Source organism: Myotis lucifugus, unplaced genomic scaffold (genome assembly GCF_000147115.1).
Source record: "Myotis lucifugus unplaced genomic scaffold, Myoluc2.0 scaffold_499, whole genome shotgun sequence".
NCBI lineage: Eukaryota > Metazoa > Chordata > Mammalia > Chiroptera > Vespertilionidae > Myotis > Myotis lucifugus.
This window is the reverse complement of record NW_005871547.1, coordinates 589,057-605,904: the sequence shown is the minus strand read 5'-3', so window position 1 is coordinate 605,904 and position 16,848 is coordinate 589,057.

Here is a 16,848-nt window from a genome sequence, read left to right as displayed (position 1 = left end):
AACATTGATGTGAGAGAAGCATATTGATGGTTGCTTCCTGCATGCGCTCTGACCAGGGCCGGGCTGGGGAGGAGCCTGCAACCAAGGTACATGCCCTTGACCAGAATCGAACCCTGGACCCTTTGTCTGCAGGCCAATGCTCTACCTACTGAGCAAAACCAGCTAGGGCTAGGTAGTAAATTATTACCTAGAATTAGACAGTCAGTATTGAGGCAAGTGGTTTCTGTTACCATTCTCATTTACTGAATATTTGCTGTTATCTGCACTGTACTAATAAACTCAGTCTTCCCAGGATAGATAAAGCTATTTGAAGGCAGTGAAGAGTGGTACCTATGGCCAATTGGTTAAATTTTTCTCTCTCTGCTTAAACATCATTTAAATTCAAATAAAAAATAAAGTCCGTTGTGCTGGCCTAACAAAATCTGTCATCAGGCTAAACACTGGATCTACTGTGGTAGGCATATTCATATACAGGATCTTTATTTTATCATTAAAATCAACATTACATTATTCTGCTTATAGAAGTACAGGACCTGAGATTAAGAGAAGGTGAATAATTTGTCTGAAGTCAAATAGCTCTTCTGTGAAAGAGCTAGTAGGATCAAATACCACTTGTGTTATATCATGGTTAATTCATTTTATCTTCCTGATAACACAAACATTAAGACGTTAAATCACTAAGCTCTAAAATTTGAAAAAGCCCAAACTGGTACATTGACCAATTTATTCCTAGTCAGTCTGGATTCTCTCATTGACATCTATTTTATAGATGAGACAATGGGTCTGTGGGAAGAAGTATCTGTATGTAATTTCAGGCTTGGAGCCATAAGAAAAATGACAGAGGGAGACACAGACAGACTTCCATTTAAACCAAGTAGTTGACCACAAGTAAGGTATGATGAGCGTAGTGGGTGGAATAGTATCCTCCCAAAATTTGATGTCCACACAGAAGCTCAGGATGTGCCCTTTGGAAATAGGACAGTGGTTCTCAACCTTCTGGCCCTTTAAATACAGTTCCTCATGTTGTGACCCAACCATAAAATTATTTTCGTTGCTACTTCATAACTGTAATGTTGCTACTGTTATGAATCGTCATGTAAATATCTGATATGCAGGATGGTCTTAGGCGACCCCTGTGAAAGGGTTGTTCAACCGCCAAAGGGGTCGCGGCCCACAGATTGAGAACCGCTGATATAGGGTCTTTGCAGCTATAATTAGGTAGGGATATAGAAATGCAGGTGTAACTAGTTAAGGATCTAGAGATAAAATCAGTACGGAATGAAAAAAATCCAATGACTATTGCCTAAGAGCGGAGGACACACTGACACAGAGGAAGTAGAGCAATAAAGAAGACGGCCATATGAAGACAGAGGCAGGTACTGGGGTTAAATGCTGCCACAAGCCAAGGACTGATGAGGATCGCTGGCAGCTTCCGAAGCTAGGATGATAGGACAGACTGTGTCTGAGAGCCTGCAGAAGGAACCAACCCTGCTGACACCTTTTGATTTCAGGCTTCTAGCATCCATGACTGTAAAAGAATAAATTTCTGTTGTTTTAAGCTGCACAGTTTGTAGTACTTGGTTATAGCAGCCTCAGGGGGTGAGGCACTCAAATAAGTCTCCCTCTCCTCCTCCCCTACTTCCCCTCCCCCCCCCACCCAAATACACATATACAGTATGTGCTTTGCAGCGTTGGGCCTCTAAAAATATTACCACTAGAATTCTACTGAAGCATATCCTTAATGTAATAATATCAAAATAAATATATGTTATCTGGGAAGAGTAACACATCAAGCATGAACACAATAGCAGAGTTCTTTTAAAAAATGCTGATTGTTTCAAACATTTTACTCTAAAAGCTCTTAGGCTAATTTGGACAGTGTTTTAACTGGATTTGAGTTAGTGTATTTGAAGGTAAAAGTCAAATGCTTCTGGCTATTAGTTTCTGAGAGTTGCAATTATTATAAATCATGAATCTATCTTTAAAGCATTTTTACATCACATTAATGTACTAAAACTGATGGTGATATGGAATACTTGATTATAGTCTGCAGCCCAAAGGCAAGTATTTTGAAAGCAGTAGTTTTAAATCTGGTATTGAATGTGTTCTCTATTTTTCAAGGATTGTAGGCCTGAAAATTCCTGTGCTAGCTGGAAATCAAAGATAATTAAGTCTTTATTTCTTACCACTTTAGGTTACTTGGAAGGGTAAATATTTTAATGGATACATTTTCTATCTATTTTTTCCTCAGGTGCTTGTGTGCAGGTTTTATTAAGCATAAAGAAATGAACCCAGTCTAAATTAATGACAGGTCTTTTTACTTATAATAGAAGAAAGCATAATTTTTACTTCCTCATCATAAAATGCCCTTACATCTCCCATATAAATTTGAATTATTTTTCTCATTTTCTTAGAGATGATTTCTTAAGAGGAATTCTAGCAAAACTTCTAAAGTGATAATTGAGATAGGACAGCCAGGGGTGAATAATGTATTTAGGTGTTACTTCATTAAAAAAAATGTTTTTATTGATTTCAGAGAGAAGAAGGGAGAGGGAGAGAGAGATAGAAGCGTCATTGATGAGAGAGAATCATCCATTGGCTGCCTCCAAGAGGCCCTGTGCTGGGGATCAAGCCCACAACCTCGTCACCGGAAACTGAACTGTAACTTCCTGGTTTGTAGGTGGACACTCACACACTGAGTCATACTAGCTGGGCTCTCTTCCACCGATTTAGAGTCAGTCTGAGTGTCCATCAGCAGATGGGTGGATAAAAAGCTGTGGCACATTTACACAATGGAATACTATGCAGCTGTAAAAAAGAAAGAACTTTTACCATTTGCAACAGCATGGATGAACCTGGAGAGTATTATGCTAAGCAAAATAAGCCAGTCAGAGAAAGATAAGTATCATATGATCTCATTCATAAACTGATGAACAAAATAGATCCAGAGACATAATAAGCATGGAACAGACTTTGAACCTCAAAGGGAAGGTGGGGGAGGGTGGGTGGGTAGGAAGAGATCAACCAAAGAACTTCTATGCATATATGCATAACCCCTGGACACAGACAATAGGGTGGTGAAGGCCTGGGGCAGGAGGTGGGGGTGGGCTAGAAGAGATCAATGGGGGAAAAAGGGGACATATGTAATACTTTCAATAATAAAGATTAAAAAAAGTAAAAGAAAAAAAGTCACTAATACTACTATGCATTTAAATTTTCCCTTACTCTTATGTCTTAAAACCTTTCCATCATGCTTCTCCTTTTTTTAGTAATTCCTTCTTCATTGTCTGGATTTCCAATCTTTCCGCTTTGCTTCATGGGCATTGCTAGTTTAGCACAGTAGGTGTTAGGTCTTAGTTTTTTTTCCCTCTCTCTCTATTTAATAATTTCATTCATTCTTTCATTTAGCAAAGTTTTTATTGTTTTCTAGAGTCAGGCCCTATGTAAGATTTTGGGAATCTATCATAATAAAAGCGTAATATGCTAATTAGACCGGACGACCTTCCAGACAAAGCTGTGGCTGTGAGGGCCGAGCCCCGTGCATGAATTTCGGACCTCTAGTCTAATAATATAATTAGACTGCTTGTAACTGCTGAACCAAAGATAACATTGGACACAAACAACCTTAAATTATCTTTGTGTGGCATTAATCAAACTTCCCTTGGCGTCCTCTTCCCTGTACCTCTCATTAGCTGCAATCTGTTTACGTAGCCACTAGCAGATCTGGAGATTTCTTTCCTTTCAGGTTCTCTACTTTCATTTGCCAAGCGTTTTAAATCATAGTATTATTTACCATATGACCTGCGGACCCCCCTCCCCACCCATGAACATCTTCTGTCTTCTTCCTGCTTTTCAGAGGACCCACATTTTGTCCCCTTCTACAAAGTGGAGTCTCGTTTTGTCATGCCCTTACTCAACTGGGTATTTGCTGGTTCATTGCTGGAGAACCAGGATATAATGATCAATAAGTCTCTTGAGCCACTTTACTGGGTAGAGCAAATCTATATGACAGAAAGAGTATGCAAACTACATGTGTAATTAAAATTTTTCTAGATAAGAAACAGTTGAAATTAATTTTAAAAATACATTTTGGCCCAGCCGGTGTTGCTCCGTGGTTGAGCATCGACCTATGAACTAGGACCGTGGTCGGCAAACTGTGGCTCGCGAGCCACATGTGGCTCTTTGGTCCCTTGAGTGTGGCTCTTCCACAAAATACCACGTGCGGGCACGCACGTACAGTGTGATTGAAACTTCGTGGCCCATGCGCAGAAGTCGGTATTATGTGGAAGAGCCACACTCAAGGGGCCAAAGCGTGTGGCTCGTGAGCCGCAGTTTGCCGATCACTGAACTAGGAGGTCACTGTTCGATTTTGGTCAGGCCATATGCTTGGGAAGCAGGCTCGATCCCTTTGTATGGGGGTGTTCAGGAGGCAGTCAATCATTTTTCTCTAATCATTGTGTTCCTATCTCTCTCTTCCTCTCTGAATCAATAAAAATACATTAAAAAAGAAAAAAAACACATTTAACTTAATATAACTAAATTATTACCATTTAAAAATAACCAGTGTAAAATTATTGAGATATTTTATATTTTTTGTTTAATTCTAAGTCTTTGAAATCCAGTGCTTATTTTACATTACAGTCTATCTCAGTTTGAACCAGACACATCACAAGAACTCAAAAACCCCCTGTGGCTGGTGGATAACCTATTGGATGGCAAAGATTTAGAATATCAACTTTTCAGCTCCACCAGACCAGAAGTGCAAGAAGTCCCAACAAAGGGGATACAGTGTCCCCAAGATTGGCATGCCCTCCTAGAGAGATACCTTTCTATCATCTTTTCTTTTCTTTTTTTCATTTCGTCACTAGAAAATCCACTTGAGTGTGTGTTCCATGGAAAGGAAAGGGTTATTTCTGTTGGATCCCTCACTATAGTGAATGTAATAATCTGGGGTTTACACTGTTAGGTCCCTATAAAGCATGCTGTACATCTCCTAACAAGCCTGCCATTCATTTTTTCAATAAATCCTGCACAAGGGTATTAGGGTCTGTGAACTGACAATTGATTTACTGCCTGGAAAATTATTCTTTATTGATTTATATTACATGGAGGCGACTGCAGATCTATAGGGTCTCTAATCAGAGGGAAAATGCTCAAGTTAGTGTCATTCTTATTTAGACAGGCAATTCCAAGTAGCAGAATTAATTTAGCACGTCTAGGTGACATCTACATATTAGTCAATTATGAATTCCAGTAATCCATGAATTATAATACATGAAGCAAGTGAGAGTAGGATAATTAATTTAAAACACACACACTCAAGTGTCCTTTGTGCAAACAAGTATTTTTAGTGTTAACCTACTGTTCTCTTTCTATGTGGAATTGGACATCTCAGCTTGATTTCTCCTAAAAATTCTGCATCGTATACGGCTTGTTACCTACATATTAAAATGCAAAAGTATTTTAAGTGAGTAAAACCTTTGAACTAGAAAGTACTCTAAGCTGATTCATCAAGTTAAGGAAGGTTTCTAAAAACTGTATTAAAATGATTTAATGTCTGCAATCGACATCAGGAAGCTCCCTAAGATGGGGAGAGGGCTGAGATCACCTGCCGCCTTGCCCTGTCTCTGCGAGCCTTCATTTGTAACTGTTCTCCTCAAGAGACTTCTGTTCAGAACACAGCCTGAGTGCAATTTAAATGCAACCAGACAAAATACAGCAGCATGCTAGGTTATTGCTTGGGCAATAGAATAGGTAGAATTGCGACGTATATATACCTGGGTATGTGAATTGTCTTTGGTGGATCTATAACTCCCCTGAAATTGTATGCAGGACAGGGGGAGAAGTTCTATCTATCAGATTCTTAAATTTCTGCAGGGCCTTCAAAACTAATCTGATGCGTGCATTGGAGGTTCCACTGTTGAATCCATAGCTCCTAGTACGGTGCTGAGCATCTAGCAGGTCTTTAAATATTTGTTGGATAAATGAATGCTCTCGTTATGTCAGCATATCAACTGAGTTTCCTAAAAAACTCTACCTTGTCCTACTGAAATTTCTCTACTTAGCTGGTTTCTTGCAGTGCTCACTAAATCTAGCTACAGTTTAATCAGTATTTAGATTTGTAGGTAAGCAAAGGTTGCCATTTGGGATTTGAAGCTCAAGCTTTTGATGCAATGGTGCCACATGACATTTCCCCACTTCCTATAGCTCTTCTTTCTACTCCCGGTTTTCTATCCTGGCTCCCCAATCTCTTCCTCTTCCTTTTGATGCTCCCTAAAAATGGGAGAGCAAGGGGGAACTTGGGAAGATTTCTAGCCTGAGAAGTGAATGGCGAAAGATACACTGTTTTCACATCCATTCAAAGACACTTTTTATTTGATTCAATGGGAAATTAAAATTCATTTATTTATTCAAAAGGCATATATTAACTGTGAGCCACATTCTGTGGTTAGCCCTGGGGACACAGCTACACACACACACACACACACACACACACACACACACACCTACACCTTGTCCTTACGGTGCTTACAATTTAATATGGAAGTGACTAAATACACATTTTTATCCAAAGTCTCAGTAGTTTGGTTTTACACAAAATAAATTCACCAACAGGAAACTTGGATGTAGTTCATTACCTTGATCTCTTTTGAACCAAGTGTATTTTAAGTGATTAAAAGCTTTTCTGTTGGCGCCTCTGGGCTCATCGTGGGGCCTCGAGTGACATACAGAATCCAGGGGAGCAGAATGTGAGAGGTGGAATTTGTTTAGTCTGCCGGAACCTTCGAGGCTCAGGGGAGTGGGTTAAGGCACTTTTAAAATATAAACAAAGCCAAACTACTGCTTTCTCACTTTAGTGTTCTGTCTTCCAGCCTAAAGCAGCTAAAACAAAACACTCTTCCCTACAAATAATCTCTAGGTTTATGCTTTTCTAGGATGAGAGACATGACATGTCCAGATCTTTTACCATACAGTTCACCATTAGGTTTACTATTTCCCCTTATTCTATTACTTAAAAAAGCCCAATGACAGAGATACTGGGTCTTTAAAAACTGAAAACTAGATATTTTTTGGTTGATGTAGACAAGCAATTTCATGAAAATGCTACTAAAATGCATTTCCCTCCATGAAAACGAGTAAATCAATTACAAAAGCAATTTTCTTACACAGTATGATTTTATTGTATTTGACCAGGGCATTTGATAAGTATTAGTTCTTGCTGAGAGCAAAGAGTAAATTTTATTTCAAGCTTTTCTTTCATGCAAACAGTGAAAGCAGCAGAAGGGCCACTGGGCAGTGGCTCTGCTGGTTGGTGTGCCCGCAGGATGAGGGAGTCTGTGCTGGCCTGTCTGCCTGCCTCCCTGTCTACACTGAGAAGCGCAAGAAACAGGCTCCTTTTCCAATAAAAAATGGCGAAAATGATGGGCTTATTCCCTACAGGAGCAGGTGTGGTGGTACTCCTTCTTTCTTCTCCCTGAGGGACTTTTCTGCATTAAACAAACACATGCCCACCCCCAATTCAAACAAAACAAATAAATGTAACAAGGAGGAAAAAATTTGGGTCTGATGTATGAACATATTGGAGTGGAGAGGTGGCAGCTGTGGATTTCATTTCTGCCCCTGAGCTTGGTATACAGATTGTCCTTGGCCCGAATATAGAAGAGAAAAAAAAATGCTTGCGAACAATTTACTGTGTGCCTGGTCAATTCTAAAATTCATCTGACACACATATCCTCTCCCTTTGCCCCCGTGTATTTTATATCGACTACCGGTGATTGAGTCTTTGCAGCATGAGATAATGCCTAAGTGAGAAAATGAGTGTGCTCAACAGATGTTAGCCACAGAAAGTGCTGGAATGAATGTGACATGGTATTTTATTATGGGAATTCAGAGAAAAGAGATGTAATAATTTTCTGTCTTTTCTTTCTTTTAACCAGGTGTGTTTTTTTAAATCTCTTAATTTCATTGCAAACTTCTTAAAATTCTTTATTGTTATAAGTATTACATATGTCTCCTTTATCTCCCATCGTGTTTTTAAAAAAAATATATTTTTTATTGATTTCAGAGAGGAAGGGAGAGGGAGAGAGAGATAGAAACATCAATGATGAGAATCATTGATTGGCTGCCTCCTGCACGCCCCCTACTGGGGATCAAGCCTGCAACCCAGGCATGTGCCCTTAACCAGAATTGAACCTGAGACCCTTCAGTCTGCAGGCAGATGCTCAATCTACTGAGCCAAACCGGCTAGGGCATAATTTTCTTAATGACTTGTCCCATTCCTCTACACTCCATGCTCATTCAGAAGGTGTTCGCTTCTCGATGCTCCTCAGCACCTTATATGGCATCTTATTGTATTGTATTAAAACCATATATTGAAATACCAGCCACTCCCAGCCCTAGCATGTAACACTTACGTGGTATAAATATATTTCTTAATGGCCTACTGCTATGCTTGGAACAGAGAGAGAGTTGAAAAATCTTTGTAAAACAAGTAACAGAAAGCAGGGAAAAGTCAAGGACTGAAGTGGTCCTTTGAAGACAGTATGAGAAATTAATTGCGCCCTAACCGGTTTGGCTCAGTGGATAGAGCATCGGCCTGTGGACTGAAGGGTCCCAGGTTCGATTCCGGTCAAGGGCATGTACCTTGGTTGCGGGCATATCCCCAGTGGGGGGTGTGCAGGAGGCAGCTGATCGATGTTTCTCTCTCATTGATGTTTCTGACTCTCTATCCCTCTCCCTTCCTCTCTGTAAAAAATCAATAAAATATATTTTTTAAAAGAAATTAATTGCAAGAGATGAAGACAATTCAAGGTAGTAGCAATACAGTAAACACAAGCCAGAGATGGGGAGAAGGGAGGAAGAAAGAGAAAGGGGTGAATCAGGGGTAAGTGAGGGAGGAAAATATTTGAACATAGGCTATAAACAATACAACATTTGTATTTTCAAAAAAGTATTCAAAACATGGTAGGTGTTTTGTTGAAAAGATCTTCAATGTCAACTTAAAGAATCTGGTAAGAGTTTGGGTTTTGGAAATAATTAGAATGCATGTAATTGATGAAACATTTAGTGAATTATGCTTAGACTTGTATGAAGCTGATAGGAACTTTTAAATTTAAAGCAGAACCCTAAACTCACCATGGACTTAAAGTACCATTTGAGATGACAAGGCTTGAAATCTGTTGTGTAAGAGACAAGGGGAAGGGTTAGCAGTACCTGACAATAACCTTTCAGTTGGTAGTATTAATAAGACTCACTCAATAAATATTCAGTGATGAGTTGCTGTTTTCCTGGCACCTTGCTAGGAGCTAGCGTTTCAGCAGCAAACACAATAAAAATATCCTTGACTTAGAGCAGCAGTTCTGAACCTGTGGGCTGTGACCCCTTTGGGGGTCGAACGACCGTTTCACAGGGGTCGCCTATGACCATTGGAAAACACATATAATTACATATTGTTTTTGTGATTAATCACTATGCTTTAATTATGTTCAATTTGTAACAATGAAAATACATCCTGCATATCAGATATTTACATTACGATCCATAACAGTAGCAAAATTACAGTTATGAAGTAGCAACGAAAATAATTTTATGGTTGGGGGTCACCACAACATGAGGAACTGTACTGAAGGGTCGTGGCATTAGGAAGGTTGAGAACCACTGACTTAGAGGAACATTTGGTCTGGCAGGGGTGAGAAAATAACATAGGTAATATGATGGTGTGGGATTAGACAGGTAAGGTATGTAATTCAACGTAAGGGTTCAGGGAAGATTTCCCCAAGGATGTGATGCGTTAGCTGATGTTTGAAGGATGAGTAAGAAATAGCTAGAGAAAAGGAGGAGAAAGGACTAGTTTGTGTTGAGGAAGTGAAAAAATTCAGTGAGGTTGGAGGACAAATGTCAAGGAAATATGTAGGGAACATAATCAGGGCCCATCATGTAGGTACTTGTAAGCTATATAATTATATATACATATAAAAATCCCCTCTCTGCATAGTTTTTAGAATGATTTGAGGGCCAAGACTAAACAGGAGAGGTCATTAGGAGGCTCTTGAGAGAAATCCAGGTGAGAAATAGCTGTGGTTTGAGTAAGAGCTGCGAGGTAGGGATTTAGATTCAGATGAACATAAGAGATATTAGGAGCAGAATTGACAGCTGTTGAATGACTAGAGTTGTGGAGTTAGGGAGAGGAGAGAGATTTAAGTTTCATATTGATTTTTGGCTTGTGCATCTCAGTGGGGGGGGGGGGGGGCCGGGAAGTGAAAAATAGGGAGCCAGGAGGGAGCACGGTTGCATAACATTAGATGTTGAGTACAGTTTCATATGTCCTGAGTTCAGAATGTCTTTGTGGCATCCAAGTGGGGATTGATTACATGGAAGTGGAAGTGAGGAGATAAACTTAGAGATAAGAAATCAGGAGCTATCAAGATGTGAATGTTAATTGAAACAGTGGAAGAAGGTGAACTTGCCTGGGGAGTGCCAGTGGAGTGAAAAGGAGACCTAGCAGAACTCTAAGGGATCCCAGTTATCATCTTTAAATCATCTCTATTGGAGTACCATTCATATATAACAAAGTGCACCCATTTTAAGCAAACATTTCAATGACTGACAAATGTGTACACCATGTAACCAACACGGTAATTGAGATACAGAAATACCTAGTGTTGTGCTGGATCTAGCTTGCAATTTCTGATTATTTAATTTTAGGAATTTTGGATGCTGGTTATTAAAAATAGTCATTCGTTAAAAATTATATGACCTTGCTTTGACCGGTGTGGATCAGTTGGTTGGGCATCGTTCTGTGCACAGAAAGGTTGCTGGTGTGATTCCTGGTCAGTGCACATGCCCATCCCCGGTAGGGGGGCATGCAGGAGGCAGCTGATAGATGTTTCATTCTCACATTGATGCCTCTCTCTCTTTCTCCCTCTCCCTTCCTCTCTCTCTAAAAAATAAAAATATTTCAAAATATGTATATGATCTTATAATTAAATCAATTATATTAAAAACAAAACATTCTAAAACTTGATACTTCCTAGTTATTTACTATATATTTAACACTATCTATGGTCTTGGGGTTATTTACACGTGTTTTATTTGAACAGAGGAGATACCAAATATTGGTATGTGTTAGTGATGTCATGTTGGTAACTTGAATTGAGCCACGGGAGAGTATTTATTTCATGGAATTTGGCAAACGCTACAAATCAGGGCTTGACTTACTTTTTTTGTTTTGTTAATCCTGACCCAAGGATATTTTTCCATTGATTTTTAGAGAGAGTGGAAGGAAGGGGAGAGATAGAGAGAGAAACATCCATGTGAGAGAGACTCATAGATAGATTGCCTCCCGCATGCACCCTGACCGGGCCAGGGATTGAGCCTGCAACCGAGGTACATGCCCTTGACTGGAATCAAACTCAGGACCCTTTAGTCCACAGGCTGATGCTCTATCCACTGAGCAAACCAGGTAGGGCAGGGCTTGACTTAATTTTTAGTTGTCTAGACACAAGTAAGAGAAGGATAAACTGTTAATAATGTAGATTAAATGTAAAAGTTCCCTGTCTGTAGCTGTCATTATAAATAACACAAAAATTAAGTATATTTTCTTCCTCTATTTGAAAACTATTATCTGGTTCAGCAAGGAAATCACTCATGTCTTTCATGAACAAGTCAGGTTCCAACATACATAATACTGAAGCTTAATAAATGTAATTTTCAAGAGAATGAGAAAGAGTTTAACACTATGTCACATATCAGATGTAATGAAAATAAATTTATTGGGAAAAGAATTAGAGAATTGGAATGCAACCTCATTTGTGAAAACTTGGTAAATTGGAATTGTAGGTGACTTAGGGCTGTAAGAGGTGGGCAAAAATCAATGAAAGCTTTCTGTGAGAATTAATTCGCTATGTGGAATTTACTATCAACTGTATTGTATATTTTATTATTTGTAAGCTGTGTGCTGTACATTTTTTATATCGTAAAACTTACATCTGCATATGCACATATGTTTTCTTTTCAGAGAGCTGGTTGTTAAGCATTTACCAGCACAGAGCTGAACACACATCTTCCCATAAACTTCCCTCATGCCCTTTGCTACATACCCCAATCGTTGGCCCTAAACAACCATTGACTTGCTTCCTGAAACTGTAGAATAGTTTTGCCTATGCTAGAATTTCATATAAATGTAATAATACTCTCTTTCCCATTGCTTCTTGTGCTTAACATAATGTTTTTGAGATGTATCCATGTTGTCCACTGAGATCACATGTCAGTGGTTTAGTTCTTTTGATTGCTGGCTTAGTGCCCCATTGTATGGATGCATCATGATTGGTTTTTCATTCACACGCTGATGAAATTTTTTTCTTCCTTCATTTTTGACTATTATAAATAATACTGCTGTGAGTTTTCATGTGTAAGTCATTTTATGGGCCAAAGTAATTTTTCTGAGTAAAGACTTATGAGTAGAATTGCTAAGTCATGTGGAGCATGTATGTTTTTGTTCTAAGAAGCTGCCAGACTTTTCTAAGCAGCTATACTATTTTCCATTCCTCTCCACATAGTCTGAGAATTCTAGCTGCTCCACATTCTCACCAACACTGCACTATGTTCATCTTTTCACTTTTAGCCACTCTACTAATGCCTACTGTTATCTCATTGCGGTTTTAATTGGCATGCTGTTTTTAAAGAAATGAAAAAGCACAACAAAATATCTAGCAGAGTGAAATGTCAGGGAAGTCAAGAGCAAGAGCATTTTGAGAAACAGGGCACAGTCTACATGTGACTTGGTGCTAAGAGGCTAAAGAAGACAAGAGCAGCAATGTGAGCATTGGATTTAAGAGCAGAAAGGTCATTTGTTACTTTGGTCTGAGTGGTTACAGATACAAAAGTGAAATCATCCAATGAAACCCCCACTGCTTCCTACTCTCCAACCTAGAATCCTATACTGTCTGTGTCAGAAATCACCAGTGACCTCCATGTGGCTAAATCCAATGGTCACATCTTGGTTCTCATCTTTCTTGACCTCAGATGTAACACTTGTATCCTGGGCTGTTTTCCTCTTAGAAACTAGGTTCTTCTCCATCTCCTTTGCTATTGTTTTTTCATTCCCATCTTAGTCCTTGGATCTCTTCCCTTCTCAATTTACTCTCACTCCAGAGGGAGCTCATCCAGACTCTTGCTTTTACAAACTGTTGATTTCTAAATTTATATCCCCAGCTTGGGCCAATATGAACTCATCTATCTGGCTGCTCTCTCAATGGTTCCATTTGGATGGCGAATTGGCATCACAAACGTAATATGTATTGTCTACAATTTAACTGCCAATTCTTCTCTCTGTCTCAACCTGTTTCTTCTTGTCTTCTCCATCTCAGTAAAGAATAACTCCATCCTTCCAATTGTTTGTGCCAAAGTTTTGGATTGGTCTATCACTCTTATCTTTTTTTCTTATCCTCCTCCACCATTTGGCTCTACTCTTAATATATATACAAAATCCTGATTATTTCTAACTACTTCAACTGCTGTCTAACCGATTCAACAACCATAATTTTTTTGTCAAACCCCCACCCACTGCCTCTGGTAGCCACCAATATGTTCTCTAACAGCCATAATTTCTCCCCTGGATCATTGCAATAGCCTTCTAACTGTTCTCTTTCTTATGTTGACACACTAACACCCACTTGTAATCCAGTGATCAAAATGATTCTTTTGAAATATGTCATATTACACTATCTTCCAGTAGCTTCCAGTGATACAGGAATATCACTCAGAACAAACGCAAATTTTGTTACAGTGGCTTATAATACCTTTTGACATCTGGACCATTGTAATCTCTGAGAAATCATGTCCTGCAGCTCTCCCCTGTGCTTTCTAAACTTCGACTGTACTGGCTTCCTTCTACTTCCTCAAACATGTCAAGCACACCTTCACATCATGGCCTAACCTCACACATTCTCCTACGGCCTGAAACATTACTTCTTTAATAGTCTCTCTCTTACTTGTGGTCAAATATTTATTAGTTAAGCCTTCTTTTAACACCACAAATAAGTGTTTCTCCCTCCCGTCACTACTTTCCCTTTCTTCCTTATCTTGTCTTATTTTTCACTTAGTCTATATTTTATATTTGCTCTTGTTTATTTGTTTACCACCTGTCTTCCAAGCAATGAACTTGTAATTGTGAACTCCAGGCCATTGGGGGCCTTGTGTGTTCTAGTGGACAGCGCAAAGCAAGTGCTTATTACATCTTTGTTGAATTAAGTAATATGAGATCATTCTCTATCTCATTTTCCTGATTTTGGCTTAAAAAATGCAATTGTTTTATTAAAATTTTACATGTAGTGCTCACCAAGAAACCCCAGATTGTCTTTTTCTCTCACGTTTAGCTACTCCCAGTTTATCACTGGAGTGGGTGATTTACCTTGTATGTTATTTCCCAAATGCTTTCTCACTTGGTTTTTTAAAAATGTTTTTATTGAATTTTAGAGAGGAAGGGGGAGGGAGAGAGAGATAGAAACATCGATGTGAGAGAGACATCAGTGATTGGTTGTCTCTTGCACACCTCCTACTGGGGATCAAGTCCACAACCAGGCATGTGACCTAACTGGGAATCAAACCAGAGACCTCTTGGTTCATGGGTTGATGCTCAACCACTGAGATACACTGGCCAGGCTGATTTTTTTTTTAAAGCAAGAAAACAGCATAAAAGCAAACAGAACATCCTCACAATGAGATTTTTTCGGTGTGGTAAGTATTGAGCAATATTAGTGCAGTAATAATGGCTCTTGGTGATGTTAAAAATAGCTGGGGATTTGACCAAATTGGAGAAACCTGGAGAGGATGCTATAGGTACTGATAGCACTAGAGAAGAAGGCTTGAGGAGCTGACAAATTTGCAGAAGTTGGAATTCACCCAAAGTGTGTTCTCAAAATTCTTTGCAGGCATTCCAATTGATTTAAAATGGTGCAATCAGCACTAAAACCCATTATTTATCTATTTCAGCGTTTTCATCAGAATGCTATGTACTCATTAAAATGCGCACTTCGTATAGAGCTCATGTTCATTCTGCCCCTTGGCCTGAGGATCTGGTCCTGTGACCCCTGCGCTGGGGAGGGGTCCCTTTCTCTTGCGGCAGTTGGGGAGGTGGCAACCTCAGCCCAGATCACAGATGGTGATTGAAAACAATGCGATTCAACCTTCTTAGGCGACCTTGAGTAGGCTGCTTACAGGTCTCTCTGTGCTCCATAAATTATAGGTAATTACGCTGAAATAGGAGATCAGCTCATTCCCTCGAGTTATCTATGAAGTGCAACTGATTTCACTTAAGGCTGAGCAGCAGTAAAGTATATTAATATCAGCTTAATTTGTGGTAATTGAGGTAGCAATAAAGAATTATCCCTGGAATATTTTATTCCCATGATTACCTAAGTGTTTAAAATACGAAAGCGGTTTCTTTGGTCATGGTATAAAATGCCCCATTCTCTCCCATCAGGAACTTGGTGTAATTAGCATCTGGCAGACAACAGTGTTCAGTCATTTAGCCTGTCCCTTGGATGCATTTTTATTAGCCAAACCACCAAGTAACCTTATTTATTATTCTAGATAGAAGCATTTTGATCTCATTAACATGGATAATTTTTTCCAAACTTACGTAGTCATACTGCAGCCAAAGCTCCCTTTATGACAATTAAGATATACTGTTTTTCTCGTCTGGTGCCCTACCAGACAATTAAGACACCATTCAAATCAGCAAATTTATTAGTATATTAACACACTAATTGGATTACAAACACATCCTCTTATTTCTGAAATGTTTATGATTTAATTGACTTGTTAAACTAATTTTCATCTCCCTGTGCAATTATAACTCGTTGTTAATTGAACTTATTTACACATGGAATACAGATACTGTATCCCCTTGTACCAAGGAAACACATCTGAAGGTCTCATCAGAGGGTTAGGTTTCTGGGTTGATTCTTTGGGCACCTGGAACTGCTACTAGCAATTATAATGGTCATGTAATATTTATTTGGTGAAATGTGAAAGAATTAGTTGCAGTAACTTTTAGGACAAGTATGATTCCATTAGTCTATAATCATTCATTTATTCAAGCACACTATATGTGGAAGAAAGATGGCTTAAAAATGTATTGTTTTTCTCCCTCCGTAATTTAGGTCGGGGTGGGGGGGCAGAGGGGGCGTCCATAAGTAGAGCGGCCAGGTCCAGCCTCACAGAGACTAAGGACACAGTGGCATGCATTAGAATGCTGTCAGTCTGTGCTGCTGTTGCTAAGTCTGGAATGCTTTCTGAATTAAATATTTTAAAAGGAGACATAGCCCTGACCGGTTTGGCTCAGTGGATAGAGCATCGGCCTGCGGACTCAAGGGTCCCGGGGTGGATTCTGGTCAAGGGCATGTACCTTGGTTGCGGGCATATCCCCAGTGGGGGGTGTGCAGGAGGCAGCAGATCGATGTTTCTCTCTCATCGATGTTTCTAACTCTCTATCCCTCTCCCTTCCTCTCTGTGAAAAATCAATAAAATATATTTTTAAAAAAGGAGACAGAGACATACATGCACGTTTCTGGCAAGTCATTTCAAGTGCGTTGTAATGCACATCGGTAATGGTTTACATCCATGGGGTAAAAATGATGACTTGAGCTCAGAAACCATGTTGTTTGGGAAAAAGTAGCTGAGAGGTAAACAATTATTTGTGGTGGTTTTGAGAACCTTAGCACTGTAATCTTCTACTTGCAGCTTTAAATGTTTTCTTTGCCATTATTGTTGTTATGAAATATAACCCACATGCAGTAAAGTACACAAAACAAAGATGGGTAACCCGTGTGACCAGTCCCTAGGTCA